The sequence below is a fragment of the Saimiri boliviensis genome, chromosome 9, assembly GCF_048565385.1.
Source record: "Saimiri boliviensis isolate mSaiBol1 chromosome 9, mSaiBol1.pri, whole genome shotgun sequence".
Classification (NCBI taxonomy): domain Eukaryota; kingdom Metazoa; phylum Chordata; class Mammalia; order Primates; family Cebidae; genus Saimiri; species Saimiri boliviensis.
In genome coordinates, this window is record NC_133457.1 from 21,739,646 (window position 1) to 21,755,497 (window position 15,852).

Consider the following 15,852-nt stretch of genomic DNA (forward strand, 5'->3'; position numbering starts at 1 on the left):
AAGATACAGAAAGTTCCCATATTTCCTCAGTCTCTTCCACTATCAACATCCTGCACCAGAGTGATACACTTATTATAACTGATGAGCCCACATTGGCACAACATTATCAACCAAAGTACATAGTTTAACATTAGAGTTCACTCTTGGCGTTGTATATTCTATACAAATGTGTAATGACATATATTCACCATTGTAGTATCATACATAATAGTTTCCCTAAAACAAAAAGCCTTTGTGCTCTGTTGAACATGTCTTCAACATCTTTCATTCCTCCCTACCAATCCCTGGCAGCCACTGATCTGGAAAAGGCATCAGATGCCTTTTCTAGGACGTTGCATAGTTGGAATCATATAGTATGTAGTGTTTTAAGATTGGCTTCTTTCACTGAGTAATATACATTTGTTTTCTCCATGTCTTTTCATGACTTGGTAGATCATTTCTTTTTAGCACTGAATAACATTTCATCGTCTGAATATGCCACAATTTCTTTATTCATTGACCTTCTGAAGGTCATCTTGGTTGCTTCCAAGTTTTGCCAATTATGATAAATAAAGCTGCTATGAACATTCATGTATGGGTTTTTGTGTGGCCATAAGTTTTCAACTCATTTGGGTGAATACCAAGAAGCACAATTCCTGAATCATATGGTAAGAATATTTTTAGTTTTGTAAGAAACTGCCAAACTGTCTTCTAAAGTGGGTATCATTTTGAAAGAGTGTTGTTTTTGTCGTTGATTTTTTTGTACCTTTTATTCAGCTGAATAAAATAGTCTATTTTCATTGTGGAAGCACATAATTTAGTCATTTATAATAATTATAGTCTGGATTTAATATACTTATCATGTGGGTTCACACCTGCCAGTGCAAGCCCATCTCTTAACCTGTTTTCTTTTTCAAAATCTGTAATGTTCAACTGTTACTCTATAAATCCCTCCCACACCTTCACCTTTGAGTTGTTGATTTTTTTAAATCATTGATTCAATTTTTAAATTATTGATTGTTTCTAATTGCTTACAGATCTTTTCAGATTTTTTATTCTTCTTAAGTTTTTAAAATATTTTCCTAGAAAATTGTGTACTTCATCTATGGTTTTATTATAATATTGTTTTTCACAGTATTCTTTCATGAGGTTCTAAAATTCCCTTTATATTTAATTTTTACTTTTAGTATTGTTGATATGTGCCTTTTCTTATTTATTATTTACTAGGTTTGTGAAGGTTTTATTTATTTTACAAGTCTTTGTCAAGAGTCAGCATTTGGTTTCATTAAATCTATTTCATTATCTTTGTTTTCTTACTCATTTTGGTTTCTGTATTTATTAGCTCTTTTCTTCCACTTTATTTTGTTTATTAGTTATATAACTTCCTTTTCTTTTGAAACTGGGTCTCACTGTGTTGCTCAGGCTGGAGTACAGTGGCATGATCATGGCTTGCTGCAGCCTTGACTTCCCAGGCTCAACCAATCCTCCAACCTCTCAGCCTCCTGACTAGTTGTGACCACAGACACGTAGCGACCATGCCTAGCTAACTTCTGTATTTTTGGTAAAGATGGGGTTTTGCCATGTTGCCCAGTCTGGTATCAAATGATCCTCCTGCTTTGGCCTCCCAAAGTGCTGGGATTACAGGCATGAGATACTATGTCTGTCTATTAAATCTATTTAGTTACCTTTGTTTGTTATTTCATTCATTTCTGTTCTTCCATTTGTTAGTTTTCCTTCTATTTTATTTTATTTATTAGTTATATAACTTCTTGAACTGACTGTTAAATCATTAGTTTTTAAATTTTTCTTTTTTTGAATATATCTGATTTTTTCTCTCTAGGTTCTGCATTACCTGCATTCCGTATGATATGTAGGGTTTTCTTTGGTATCCATTTCTAAATACAGTATTCTGTAATTTTTTAAATGATTTATTCTTTAACTCATGAGATAATTAGAAAAGTACTTCTGGCTGGGTGTGGTGGCTTATACCTGTAATCCCAGCATTTTGGGAGGCTGAGGCGGGTGGATCACTTGAGGTCAAGAGTTCAAGACCAGCCTGACTAACATGGTGAAATCCCATCTCTACTTAAAATACAAAATATTAGCCGGGCATGGTGGCAGGTGCCTTTAATCCCAGCTACTCAGGAGGCTGAGGCAGGAGAATTGCTTGAACTTAGGAGGCAGAGGTTACAGTGAGTCGAGATTGTGCCATTGCACCCCAGTCTGGGCCATAAGAGCAAAACTCTGTCTCAAAAAAAATATGAAAAGTATTTCTTATTTTTCAGACATGTTCATTTTTTATTTGTTTTGGATTTTTAATTGTATTTTATTATGGTTTGGAAACTTAATCTGAATGATATTGAGCTTTTATTTATTGAGATTCCTTTTGATGTTCATTCAGTGATCAAGTTTTATGAATGTTCGTTTTTTTTTCCAAAATGCTTCAAATGTGACAAAAAAATATATCTCTAATGTTCGGTACACAAGTTCATGGTCTCACATTTTTGAGGTCTCACTTCCTTTACTGTGGTCTTACAAGGCAAGGCTAGTTGTCTTTGTTAGATCACAGGACTTTGTGGGTCCCAGACTAGCTCTCAGTTTAATTTTTTGAGTAAGGATTCCTATAATCTGGGGAAAATGTAAATGTGAATACCATTCCCTTAAGTGGAATAGGGTTGGGGTTTGATTTTATGTGAAAAACTTACTCTTTTTTATCCATAGAAGCAAGCAGATTCCAAACTCCCTTGACATTCTCATTGTTCATGGAAAATGTATGTTTATGTGTGTACTTTTTCTATCCTTTTCATAGAGGGGCTTCACAGGGAGTTCCAAAACATGTGCTGGATTTATTAGAAATTTGAGAGGCTAATCCCTACATGAACACTTGGATGAATGATAGAGATGTACCAATGATGATTACATATACATATATGTATATATTTCTTATATATCCAAACAGATATATATGCAACACTATAACTTAAATTTTCCCTATAATGTATGAACTAGCACCTATTTCAAACACTGCTTTTGAACTTGATAGAAAGACATTATATATATACATATATATATAAAAATTATATTTAAAAAATTCTCTTCAATTGTCTGCAGTCATTAATTAGGGCATTCAGAGCTGTCTCAGCAAACTTACTCTGTACTTGAGAAAACAGGAACTGAATTGCTTATCATCAGTTTGTGTGACTCTCTACAGAAACTGAGAACAGCTTTGACTAGCTTTTTCCTTCTGCTTTTTTTCAAAGATTTTTATAATATGTGGGACAGGGACTGTTAATTTTCTCCACTGCAATATTACCACACTCTCCTGAGCTGATTGCACTTTTATTTACTCTTCCATCTTTACAGATGGAAGGCCACCAAAGGTTTTAGTAGTCCCCAATTTGGGAATATAATCACTCTGAATGAAGAAACCAAAGTAAGTAAACTGTGCTGTATTGGGGGGAATTAGGACTGGGGTGAGGTAAAGTCTTTTTAAAAAATGTACTAAAAATAAGCTCTCCTTTGATTTTTGATGAAGGCAAATTATCCTAAATGCTTAAACCATTTGATTGAATTCTTGGTAAGGATGTCCATTAAATTTACTTTCATCCACTAGAGTTCGAACTGAGTTACTTTTTGACTCATTTATTTTTCTTAGGCCCAGAGGGAGGATGAGTAGGAGCTCTCCTCCAAGGAGGCCCACGTGGTCCATTCCTCCACTCTGGCCCACTCCTCACTAGGCCAGCTCATCTTCCTCTAACTCAAAATGACACATTATTTCTCTCAAGAAAAGTGATTTTTGAAATCATTATTTTTGCTATTCAACAGGCAGGATTGTTTGTTTATAGTAATCCCAACTTCAATCATAATACTGTACATATGGTGCCCAAGAAGCTGGTGGTTCAGAAAGAAGTAATGCTTCCAACATCGGTGGGCATTTTCCAAGTATTTGATCTGTGCCAGGTGCTGGGCTAAGAGCTATTGGGCTCTTATTTGATCCTCAGGTCAATCCTGCGAGGAAGGAGCAGGTCATTTATTCTGAAATTCAGAGCTTGGTAGGGTTTGGATCCTGATTTACTGTTGCTCTGCTGGCGTATACTGCCCAGATGATATCTATTGTTATTATCCTCTACTCCTCATCCTGATCTTGGCCTTTGTTGGAAATAGATGCTCAGTGCCGCAAAGAAAAATTAGCACTGAGTCAAAGGATCTTTCAGCAATGCAATTTTTACTTCCTGGACTGCAGGAAGGGTACTCTCACTAGCCATTTTGCCACAAGAGTACAATGAACAAAGGAAAACAGACATATTATTCCTTATGCATTTGGGGTCATCCTTAATTCTGTGTTTGATCTCTGTTGGCTGGAGCCAGAACTCACAATCTAAACTAAAACCCAATTGGCTAACAACTTAAAACTTTTCTAAACAGGTAAAAGCAATGGAGAGCTGGGACATGCCTGGGAGCACATCCAGCACAGATATTTTGTGTTAAAGTACAAGGACGTAGAATATACTACATGCCTGTAAGCATGGTATGTTTAACAGCTACAGAGGATAGGGCTTAACAAAGAGTTATTAGCACGCTTATTCTTCAACAAGAAAGGAAACTTTAAATAGGAACTTTTCTACTTTCCACAACTTTGAAATGTGAACCAATGTGATTGCCTGAGAGAATCATTCTTTAATGCATAAAAATAATTTCTAAAAGTGTTCTTTCTCAAAAACATTCCTTGAATGCCATTCTAGGAATATTTTATTTTTTTCTTATTGAGATGGAGTCTCGCTCTGTTGGCCAGGCTGGAGTGCAATGGCACAATCCCGGCTCACTGCAGCCTCTGTATCCCAAGTTCAAGTGATTCTTCTGCCCCAGCCTCCCAAGTAGCTGGGATTACAGGCATGCGCCACCATGCCTGGCTAATTTTTGTATTTTTAGTAGAGACAGGGTTTCATCGTGTTGGTCAGGCTGGTCTTGAATTCTTGACCTCGTGATCTGCCCATCTTGGCCTCCCAAAGTGCTGGGATTACAGGCATGAGCCACTGTGCCCGGCCTCTAGGAATATTTTCATCTCGTATTTGGCAGTATGGGCTGGGGATGGTGGCTCATGCCTGTAATCCTAACATTTTGGGAGGCAGAGGCAGGAGGATTGCTTGATACCAGGAGTTTGAGACCAGCCTGGCCAACATAGCGAGACCCTGTCTCTATTCAAGTATTTAAAAATTAAAAGAAATTTGGCAGCACATTAGGAAGGACAGGACCCACTTAGATAATCTTATGACCATGCCACAGGATGGAGAAGGAAAAAAGGTGAGTTGTAAGCTATAAAGGAAGATTGATGTCTGGGATAAATTAATGAATGACCAGAACTATAGTTTCTGTTTCACAAAATGCTATGTAATGGAGAGAATATGAGCTTTGTGATTAGACCAGGCTTGAAATAGCATCCCACTTCTTGCTGATGGCATCCTGGACATGTCATATAAGCTCTCTCAGCCTCAGTTTCCCTGAGGAAAGCAGAAAACAAATGTTATGGTCAATGAAGTATCATCCTATCAGAAAAGTCATCCTATCAGAAAAGTAGGTTACAACAACGTGGTCTGTTAATCAGAGCATTATTGAGAATGCAAGTCCTCAAAGACACACCTTTACTCTAGCACCACAAAGGATGCGGGAGAGTAGTGGGGATGCTTGGCTGTTCCTCACTCTCTTGTGCTCCCCTTCTGCTTAGAATTTGGTCTCCATAAGGAGCCAGGGCCACTTGCAGGGAAGCTGATTTTCTGTCTTAGTCAGAGAAAACCTGAGGATTGATCTGGAGCAAAATAATGATTTCAAGTGGTTGAGGAGCCGTAACAAAAGGACATAGGCATTGACCTGGAGAGCTCCCGCCTGCCTTTGGCAATGTGAACATGCCCCGAAAATGTTAATTCTAGTTCATTGAAAGAGTTGGATTTGTAAAAAGTTCATAATATTTAAAACAAAAAAGCTAAAATAAAGTTAAATAAAAAAAAGGGTGTCATAATAAGAGTGTGGATGCACTGCTGTGTTTAGCTTTGGGTTGATTTTGGTAAGTAGGAGAAGAGTAATGCATGTGGGGATTTTCCTCCTTCTGTTGGGCTGTGTCTCCTTGCAAACGTTGGGTGTGGATGCATACTTGTTTCTATGTGAGGAGAGAAGGAGAGCGCGGCTTGTTTGGCTCTGGCAATGTGGGGTGGGCTCCGTATGTTGGTAGGAGGGTAAGCTTTGGGCCTCCTGCAAGGCAGTGGTGACGCCGGCTGGCCCCCTTGCCTTGTTTCACACTCTTGCTTCAGATCTCAGCTTAAAGGTCTGTTTCTCAGTAAGCTTCCCACCCAGACTAGTTTAGCCCTCTCAGAACCTTTCCCTTGAGTATTTAACACAATATGCAGTTGTGCAGTTATGTGTATGATTATTTGATTAACTTCTTCCTTGCCCACTGAGCTGTGATCTCCAAAAGGGCAAGGCCCATGTCTGTTTTGCTCACTGTGTTATTTCCTCATACCTGGCACAGGTACATCACAGGCTTTCAATAAACACTCGACACATAAATAAATAGCATAGTGCTATACCATCCTTTATAAATGTAACATTTGGGTTCATTCCCACCAATCCCGTACAGGGTGTAATTAACATGCAAATTTCTACCCCTAATACAGTCTTTACTGTATCAGGTTTACTCTTCAATTTTATTCTCTACAACTTAACAGTAGCTTGAATACTTTAACTTTTGCATCTCTGTCCTCCAAAAAAAGAAAATTATCATAAGACTCATGGCACTAAAGGGGTCCCTGTTATCTCAACTGGGGAATTTATGTATTAGACTAACATTAAGCAATCCAATCAAGATAACTGAGCTTCCTAAAGTTTTGGCAGGGCAAGGAGATGGGGAAGGGAGAGAGTGCCCCCGGTCAAGGGGGCAGCATGTGCACAGCTCTGTGGTTGGAAAATGCCCATCTGGAATGCGTGAGGAGCTCATGGAAGGCCGAGTGGCAGGAGCAGGATGGGGAAGGTGAAGTGAAGTGGGCAGGTGGGCAGGAGTTAGATACACCTTTGATGGGAATGTTCCCCTGCCCCCAGTCATATGTTGAAACCTAATCCCCAATGCAATTATTAAGAGAAGCTCGAATGAATGGAATTATGCCTTATAAAAGGCACCAAGAGAGCTATTTTTTTTTTCTCTTCTGCCATGTGAGCTTACAGTAAAAAGGCTACTGCGTATGGGGAAGTTGCCCTCACCGACACCAAATCAGCCAGTGCCTTGATCTTGGACTTCTCAGCTTCCAGAACTGTGAGCAATAATTTTTTTTTTAAGTAGTTATCCAGTCTAAGATATTTTGTTACTGCAGCTCAAGTGGACTAAGACAAATACCAAGTTCCAAAGACCGTATTAGGATTTGGCCTTTGTTCTGAGAGTGATGTGAGGCCATTCAAATGTTCAGGCAGAGGTGTGATGTGTTCAGACTGTGTCTTCAAAGGCTCATGGACTGCCCTGCTATCAAATGTGGACAGGCAGGGTGGATGCAGGAATCTCAGTGGGGAGGGTGTGGCTGCAACACATGGCAGTCAGGGTGGGTCTCCTCCTCCCCCACACTGTCCATCACTTTAGAGGACATCACGTTATATGATATTTGTAAAAATGACCTTTCTCAGCAATCGGGTGCCCTGGACTCATGGTGGGGCTTTGAGGGAACTCTAAGGTTTCAAAAGTACCCCAGGAGGGTTCAGTATTGTAATGATTACTGACTCAAGGGGAATAAGGCCTTCTAAATTGCAATGACCCTATCCTGCTACAGCCCTCATGCTTTTTGAGTTCTCTCCAACCATAACTCTGCTTTGCCTGAGAACATTATCCTCCAGAGCCCAAGGGAGCATGGCCTTAGACTGTATCTTGAGCAATCTTAATACCTTATAAAATTCAATTCCATTTCCTATTACTGACCTGCAGAACTTTTAGTTGCATCATTTTAGGATTAATTACGAAATTTAGGAAGATATCCAGGTAAACAGATATGCTGTCTTTCAAAACCTCAATAGTGAGAAGTTATGTAATTTTTCTCTGGTGGAATTACTAGTGGAGCAATTTTTTTTTTTTGGTAGTGCTAATTTTCCATCACAAATAGTAGGTCACTCACCAGCCTTCTGGAAATTCAAACTAGTTTTAAGGAATTGGAGTAAGATTTAGTACTACATGTATCACTACGTCTTAGATTCAGCAATTAAAACAGTTTATTTTGGGATACATTGTATAAGACAGTACTTTGTCCTTCTCTAATGAAAGAGAGATTCTTTATCAAAAGATATCAGATTCATTCTTCTGCCCTATTGGAGCCTGTGGAAGCCACAAGAATAGGGCTCCTGAAATGGCAAACATGTCTGGAAGGCTGTGCTCTGAGGCCACTTTTGCTGGCTCTCAGTGGCATCTCTAGAAGCAGAGGAAGCACACAACTGTTGTTGAAATTGAAGGTGTTTTATATCCAAGATGAAACTGAATTTTTGGGGGGATGTACTTACGTGTGCAAAGAACAACACAGTGATCCCTGGCAGGAAATAAAACAAAACCAGAGTCATCTGGGGAAAGGTAACTGGTGCCTAAGGAAAGAGCAGCATGGTTTGTGCCAAGTTCCAAAGCCACCCTCCTGCTAAGGCCATTAGGCACAGAATCCATGTGATGCTGTACCACTGGAGGATTTAAATTCATTGAAAAGTAAACAAATAAAATTTTAGGTTTGTTCATTTGAAAAAAAAAAAAAAAAAAAAGGAGGTATCTAATTTCCATGTGTTGGCAGGGCCAAACAGTGAAACATGGAGCTTCAAGGCGAAGGCAGCATGTGAGTGTCCCTCCTGAGACTTGCCCTTGGCGGCACATAGGCAAGCCTGTCTACAAGATCCTTCCACTTGCTGCCGGCTCCTCTGTCCCAGGGGGTCATTGATGGATGTTTTTTTAAATTAAATTTTATTTTTTTGAGACAGGGTCTCACTCTGTAGCACAGGTTGGAGGGCAGCGGCACGATGAGGGTTAGTAGGGGATGAACTGCTGGGGAGAGGGCTGGGCAATAGGACTCCACTAAGGGATCTCAAGTGTCCGTAGCAGGAATATAGGCTCCAGCGGACATCTGTTGTGCACCTCAAGATGAAGCAAGGACCAACTCTTAGCTCTCTGCGATGTATTTTCAGGAGTGATGGGGAAGATGTTTTGAGGACATCCTGAAACCACACATAGGTGCCTCTATAACCAAATGGAGAGAGGCCCTTGATTATAGAGCTGGGGGAACTTGGATGCCTCTGGTACACAAAGAACCCTGCAATGGGGACTTAACTTTCATCCTTGGGAAGGTCCCCACCTGCCTTCTCAATTGTGAGGGATTCTCAGTTGGTGGCCTGCCTGTAAGCAGCTCCTCCATTGTGCCCTGTTAGGAGGGAGGGATGTATTGATGGAGACTGAGTGGAAATGTTGAAAACTTAAATGCTAGAAATTCAAGCCAGTTTTAAGGAATTGGAGTAAGATTTAGGACTATCATTCGTTGTTGAAAATCATTCTTTGTTTTACCCGTCAACTTTCCCTCCTATTCTTCATGGTGGTTACCTTAATATTCATTCTGTACCAACCTCCCAACCTAATTCCTCCATTGTCATTTTAAGCAACCACTCCTTCCTTCTACCTTTCAGAAAAAATAAAAACCTCTTCCTGCCACCAAACTTAAGACTGACTAGCTCCACCCCATTCTCCTCTTTTCGTTGTGATGTAGGGAATGTCCCTCTTCCTCCCCATGGTCAATCCCTGCACTGACACTGTGATCTTTCTCCTCCAGCTTCTCCCTTTCTGTAATTTTGTCTTTCTCTGTTTCTCCTGCCTCTTTCATTTTATCATTTTAAGCATGCTGAAGTGTTGCCCATCTTCAACCAACAAACTAAGCAACCAGCCAACCACTTCTTATATAGAAAACCGGACATTCTTATTCCTCTAGTAGCATGTAAATTGGTACAACTTTTTGGAAAGCAAATTGGCAAAACCTAACAAAATTTAAGTGCCCATGCCCTTTGATCCAGCAACTCCACCTCTAAGAATGTGTTTTAGAAGTACGTTTGCACACACTGAGACATGACTGAGAACGTTCATTGTGGCATGTAACAAACGCACAAATATCCATTAATGTGGGTTTGGATTGCCATGTAGCTATTAAATAGAATGTAGTTGAGCTGGATATTATCTGTGTGTATTATTCAATGTTCTTCAGAGGAACGGAACTGATAAAAGATTCTCTCTTTCTCTCTCTCTCTCTCTCTCTCTCTCTCTCTCACACACACACACACACACACACACCCCTAAATTATAAATCCTCCACTGGGGAGGTTACTGGAGGCCCATTAGCAGAGGAAAGATCATCTCTCCCAGCTGCGTCAGGAGAAAACCAGATGATGACTTCCAATGTCCTGTGAGTCTAACTTTTTATATCATTAATATAACATTGTCAATAAAGGTTTAAAGCTTAATCTAAAAAAGAAACATAGAATGGGCTTTATCATTGAGGAGGCCCTGGTAGTACTGTCCCCCAGATGACTTGAATCTCTCCAGGTTCCCAGCAACAAGTCACTGGGCCCAGGGCTTCTGCCCTGCCTAAGGAATTTCCATGGCTCACTTCCTCTAGAACTCTGGAAGGGGGGACCCCAGATCAGCTGGCAGGAGACTCATCTCCACTAAGAGGCTTCCTTACAAAAGCCTCCAGTTACATCCTTGGTTAGGTTTTACCACCTGCTCTCAATCTCAAAGTCTATAGCAAAAGGGAGAGCTGCATGGGCTCCTTCTCCAGAGCACAAGACAGGCTGCGTCCAGGGGTGCCTGGTTTAAGCATATTTTTCTTGGGTGATGAGTGGCTTGGGAAGGACATGCATTATCTTGCTGCCCTCCTCTGCTAATTTAAGCTGCATCATGCTTGTGGTGTTTGCGTCAGCCCTTTATTTAGACAATGTAAATAACTCTGGGGCAAGACTGTCCAATGGACCTATCTATGATGATGGAAATGTTCTATAATAGCTGTGCTGCCAAATATGGTAGTCACTAACTATATGAGTCTATCAAGCCTGGGAAAGGTGGCAAGTATGACTGAGAAAGTGAATTTTAAATTAAATTAAACTTAAATTCATTTAAATTTAAGGAAGCACATGCAGCTAGTGGCTGCCGTATTGGGCAGTGTGGCTCTAGGCCCTTGAACAGAATTGGTGTGGTCTTGATTAAGCTCTAGACTTGGAATATTAAACTGATCTTCTTAAAATATGCTTTGATTTTTCAGCTGGAGAGCTAGTATAAACTATCTGTATTACCTTTAAACCAACCAATTAACCTATCGACTAACCAGTCAACACCCCTTGCCCACCTACTGACTTTCGTGGCTTTCACAGCTGTCTCTATGCTGATGCCTTCCAAATCCCAGATTCTTTGCTAAGCTCCAGAGCCAAATGCACAACCATCTAATGGACATCTGTCTATACTTGGATGTCCTACAGGTGACTCAGATTCAACCAGTTCAAACAAAACCGATTGTCTTCCTACTTTCTCTAAACCTGCTTTTCTTCTACGAGTTCTAGCTCAGAAATGGAACCTCCATTCTCCCACTTGCTTGTACCGGAAACCTGCAGCTTGATTTTGACTCCCTCACCTCTCTCATCCATCACATTTATTCAGTTTCCATGACCTATAAATTCTGCCTCCTAAATGATTCTTAAATTCTGCTGCTTTTCATCATCTCCACTGCTACTCCACTGGTTCAAGTCACTACTTGATATTTCTTTTCTCTTTTTTATGAGATGAGATCTTGCTCTGTTGCCAGGCTAGAGTACAGTGGCACAATCTTGACTCACTGCAACCTTTGCTTCCTCAATTCAAGCAATTCTCCTGCCTCAGCCTCCTGAGTAGCAGGGACTACAGGCATGTGCTGCCATGCCCAGCTAATTTTTGTATTTTTAATAGAGATGGGGTTTCACCATGTTGGCCAGGATGGTCTTGATCTCTCGACCTTGTGATTTGCCCGCCTCGGCCTCCAAAGTACTGGGATTACAGGGATGCACCATCGCGCCCGGCCACTATTTGATATTTCTAAAATGCAAACCTGATCATGTCCCTTCCTTGCTTAAACTACTTCAGTGACTCCCGATTTCTCTCAGGATAGAGCCAAACCTTCTAACACGATCCCTCTGTGGTCTTCCCCTGGCCTCCCTTACCTCCTCTTATTTTGGCTGCTTCCTCCCTTTGCATTCTCTGTTCTAAGTTTACCCCAAATACATCACAGCAACCCTCACCTACGGGCTTTGACAGCTGCTGCTTCCCTGCTGAGAACCCTCTCCTTGCCCACCTGCTTTGGCTTAATGATTGCTGCTCATCTTTTAGGTGTCAGCATTTAGATGCTACTTTCTCTGTGGCCGTCTGGGCCACATGCTGCCATCTGGGCCACATGCTCCTCTCTGTGCCTTCATAGGACCCTGCAATTTCCAGCTGCTCCACATGACTATAGGTTCCTTGAAAGCAAAGCTTAACACTGACACATAGTTGACACTAAGCCTCCATAACAGAATCGTTAAATGGCGCATGTCTGGGGCAGGGCTTATGGGGAACTTCTTCCTGTGACTTCTTCAGCTGCTTTCTGCCCCCATGGAGATTTTCCTACTTGCCAAATCCATCCTAGAGGGCCTGCATGGTTCATGGAAAATGGCAGCTGGAGCCCTGTCCTCCTGGTGCTGATCTCAAGAAGTAGTTCATTTGGAAAGAGCAAGAAGAGAGGCCTTTCTCCCTACACCTGAACATAGAGCCACTAGGTTAATCAGCATAAGTTCCCAGGGCAGCCTCAAACAAAATAGGTGGAGTCTATGTAAGTTCACAGGATGGACAAATGCATTGAGAATAGAACACAAAATAGAAATTGCCAACACTCTCTCATATTGTGGTATGATAAGCTTCCGGCCATCAGACACAAGGTTTCATTTATTTATTTATTTATTTATTTATTTAGAGACAGAGTCTTACTCTGTTGCCCAGGCTGGAACGCAGTGGCACTGCCCATCTTGGCTCACTGCAACCTCTGCCTCCTGGGTTCAAATGATTCTTCTGCCTCTGCCTCTCAAGTAGCTGGGACTACAGGGATGTGACACCACACCCAGATAATTGTGTATTTTTAGCAGAGACAGGGTTTCACCATGTTGGCCAGGCTGGTCTCAACTCCTGACCTTGTGATCTGCCTACCTTGGCATCTTGAAGTGCTGGGATTTCAGGTGTGAGCCACCACACCTGGCCTAATTTTTATCTTTTAAAAATATTTTTTGAAGGTCTCCTGTGTGCGTCTGTTGTCGATGCATGTAGTTAGAGCTGAACTAACTGCAAAATGCACACAAGCAGCCAAGTCTCCTGAATTAACTGTTTCACAGAGTGCAAGAGCCTTTTAAAGACTGTGCTCCTCTTATAGTTATCTTATTTCCCAAAGTCAGGGAGGTTGAAATGCCAAGAGTATGCATTTTGCTAAAAAGGAATATTTACAAGACTGCAAGTGTATTGCACCTCCTAATGTTTTTATGAGTAAATAAAAGCAAAGTAGCAAAGAGCTACAGAAATGCCTTTAGTGAAGACTCTACACTTGGAAGTCTGAGCAATTGCAGAGTGAGACTAAGAGTTTTCTGCCATCAGGATACTGCTCCTACAACTAGGAAGGAGCTGCTCTGATACAAACTAATGGGGCCAACATTGGGCCTGGTGGTTTCCTGAGGCTACAAGAGAGGAGACACGGAATTCCAGCACTAGAAAACACCCCAAAAAAGGAGTCCAGATCAGGAAATGATTTCTCAGCTACTGATGGACAATGGTTTAATCATTGTTTCAGTGAGAAGAAATCCCCAAGGTTGTTGGTGGGGGTGGAAGTAGGGAATCAATTGACTTCTGCAGTCACGGTGAGTGAGCAGGACAGGCAGCTGGCCAGTGCCCCTCCCACTGCCCTCCTGGCAGAGAAGGAAATAGAATAGCTATTTCTCTGCCTTAGAGTTAAAGCACTGAGGGGAACATGAGAATGCTTGTGAGAAGCCAACCATATTTGCTCTTTGTTGACTTTTGTTAACAAGCATCACTTGGTGTGACACTCTCTTCCCATATTCCCGTCCTCAGCATGAACACATACATGGGAAATACTCTAGAATTTGCAGCCAGTGTTGGGAAAGCCTTTCCACTCCACACCAGGCCCATATTCTGGGGGTGGGTTCCAGACCCAAATCGTCTCCTTCCTCTATAGCCACAACTCAACTGTCTGTGGTCACTGGTTTAAATTTTCCTTTATTCACATTTTGCCTCCCCAAATGGAATGTAGTACCTTTGAAGATGGGGAATATCCCTTGCACGTCAATGGGGCCTACTTCATATATAACAATACATAACAGGTCATTAAAACACCGAGTGACTCAGATAGAGGTGCTGGAGCCAAACAGTATAGTTCCAAATGTGTGTTAAGCACTCTTTCGATGTGTGAAGAATAGTGGGCTTGTCTGTTGTTTGTTCATTCACTCTTTCATTCATTCAAACGAGGGAAATGCCCAGTACATTGGGTCAGTAGAGAAGCCACTCGCAGTTCTTTGTGTTGGTCAGAAAGGCTCAAGGGATAGACCCCCTGCACTAACACCCCCAAATATCTGCATCTGCTCTGTCTCTTATTTGTTATGCCATTTTTGGCTTAAAAAAAGAAAAGATGAAACAAAGTTCAAATGAAGTTCATTGTGTGTTTTCTTACCGCTTACACTTGGCAATCCTCTAGGGAGGACTTTGGCTGAACCCAGTAAATCAGAAGGAAAAGAATCACAAATGTCTGGAGTTTGTTGACTAGAAAAAATCCCTGTGGTCTGATAGGTTACCATTTCCCGCCCAGCTATTCGCATCAGAGAAACCAAAGTTTTACTTTCAACTGGCCCAGCTAGTTGAAAGTTCTGCATGTTTTCCCAGGTATCTAAATAATATGCTTCCGTATTGATTTTTCAGATTAGGCAGAAACATTGACTTCCTCCTACGAAAGATGAAAATTTAGCACTTTTGTGCCCCTGTTCCTCCAATGTAATTATATAGTGTTTTTTATTAAGTTGCTACTCAAAGTTAACACTGTTGTGATTATTGTAAATGTTTTCCCCAGTAAGGCACACAGTGTACACTGATAATACATCCTTTGTTACACAACTTCTTTTTCTCACTGGAGTTCAAAATTATCTTGTTTTGATATTTTTCTGTCCCCAATTCTCCTTCCACTCATTGCCAGAAGTATCAATAGTTCAAACACATCAGGTAATCAGCTGATTGGTTTTATGTTTCACGTATCCCCTCTGGAGCCCGCTGACCTCTTTCTCTGATGTGTCACTCAGCTCTCCTTGGTTGGATCCCTCTCTTGAATCCTTTGTAGGCCCTTTTTCTGGTTTGCTTCTTCACTTTGTGGAATGTATCCTCCAGCACCTTCCCAGTAAAGCATGCTTGGATTCTATTGGATTTTTTTCCTGTTTTTATATTTTTTTAGAACTGAGATCTCATTTTTCTTTTACAAATAGTTTGTTCTTTTTCATAGATGCAGTTATATTCTCTCCCTGAGGATATTAATTATAGTTTTCCTGAAACCTTATTCTGCTTTTTGTGCTGTCTTGGCTTTCTCTGAATATGTATGTTTGATTATAATCCTAGTAGTCATTGTCTATAGTCTTTTCTTTGAGGACCTCAGTTTCTCTAGAGAAGCAATTTCTAGCCTGCTGTCCCACCTGTCTAAGCTGGGCCACCAGGATACTCAGATGCTGTAGCAAAAGGCTGCTGACTGTTCCCACCGTTCAGCCTGCTGACTTGTCCCCCATCCCCTTCTCTGGTAT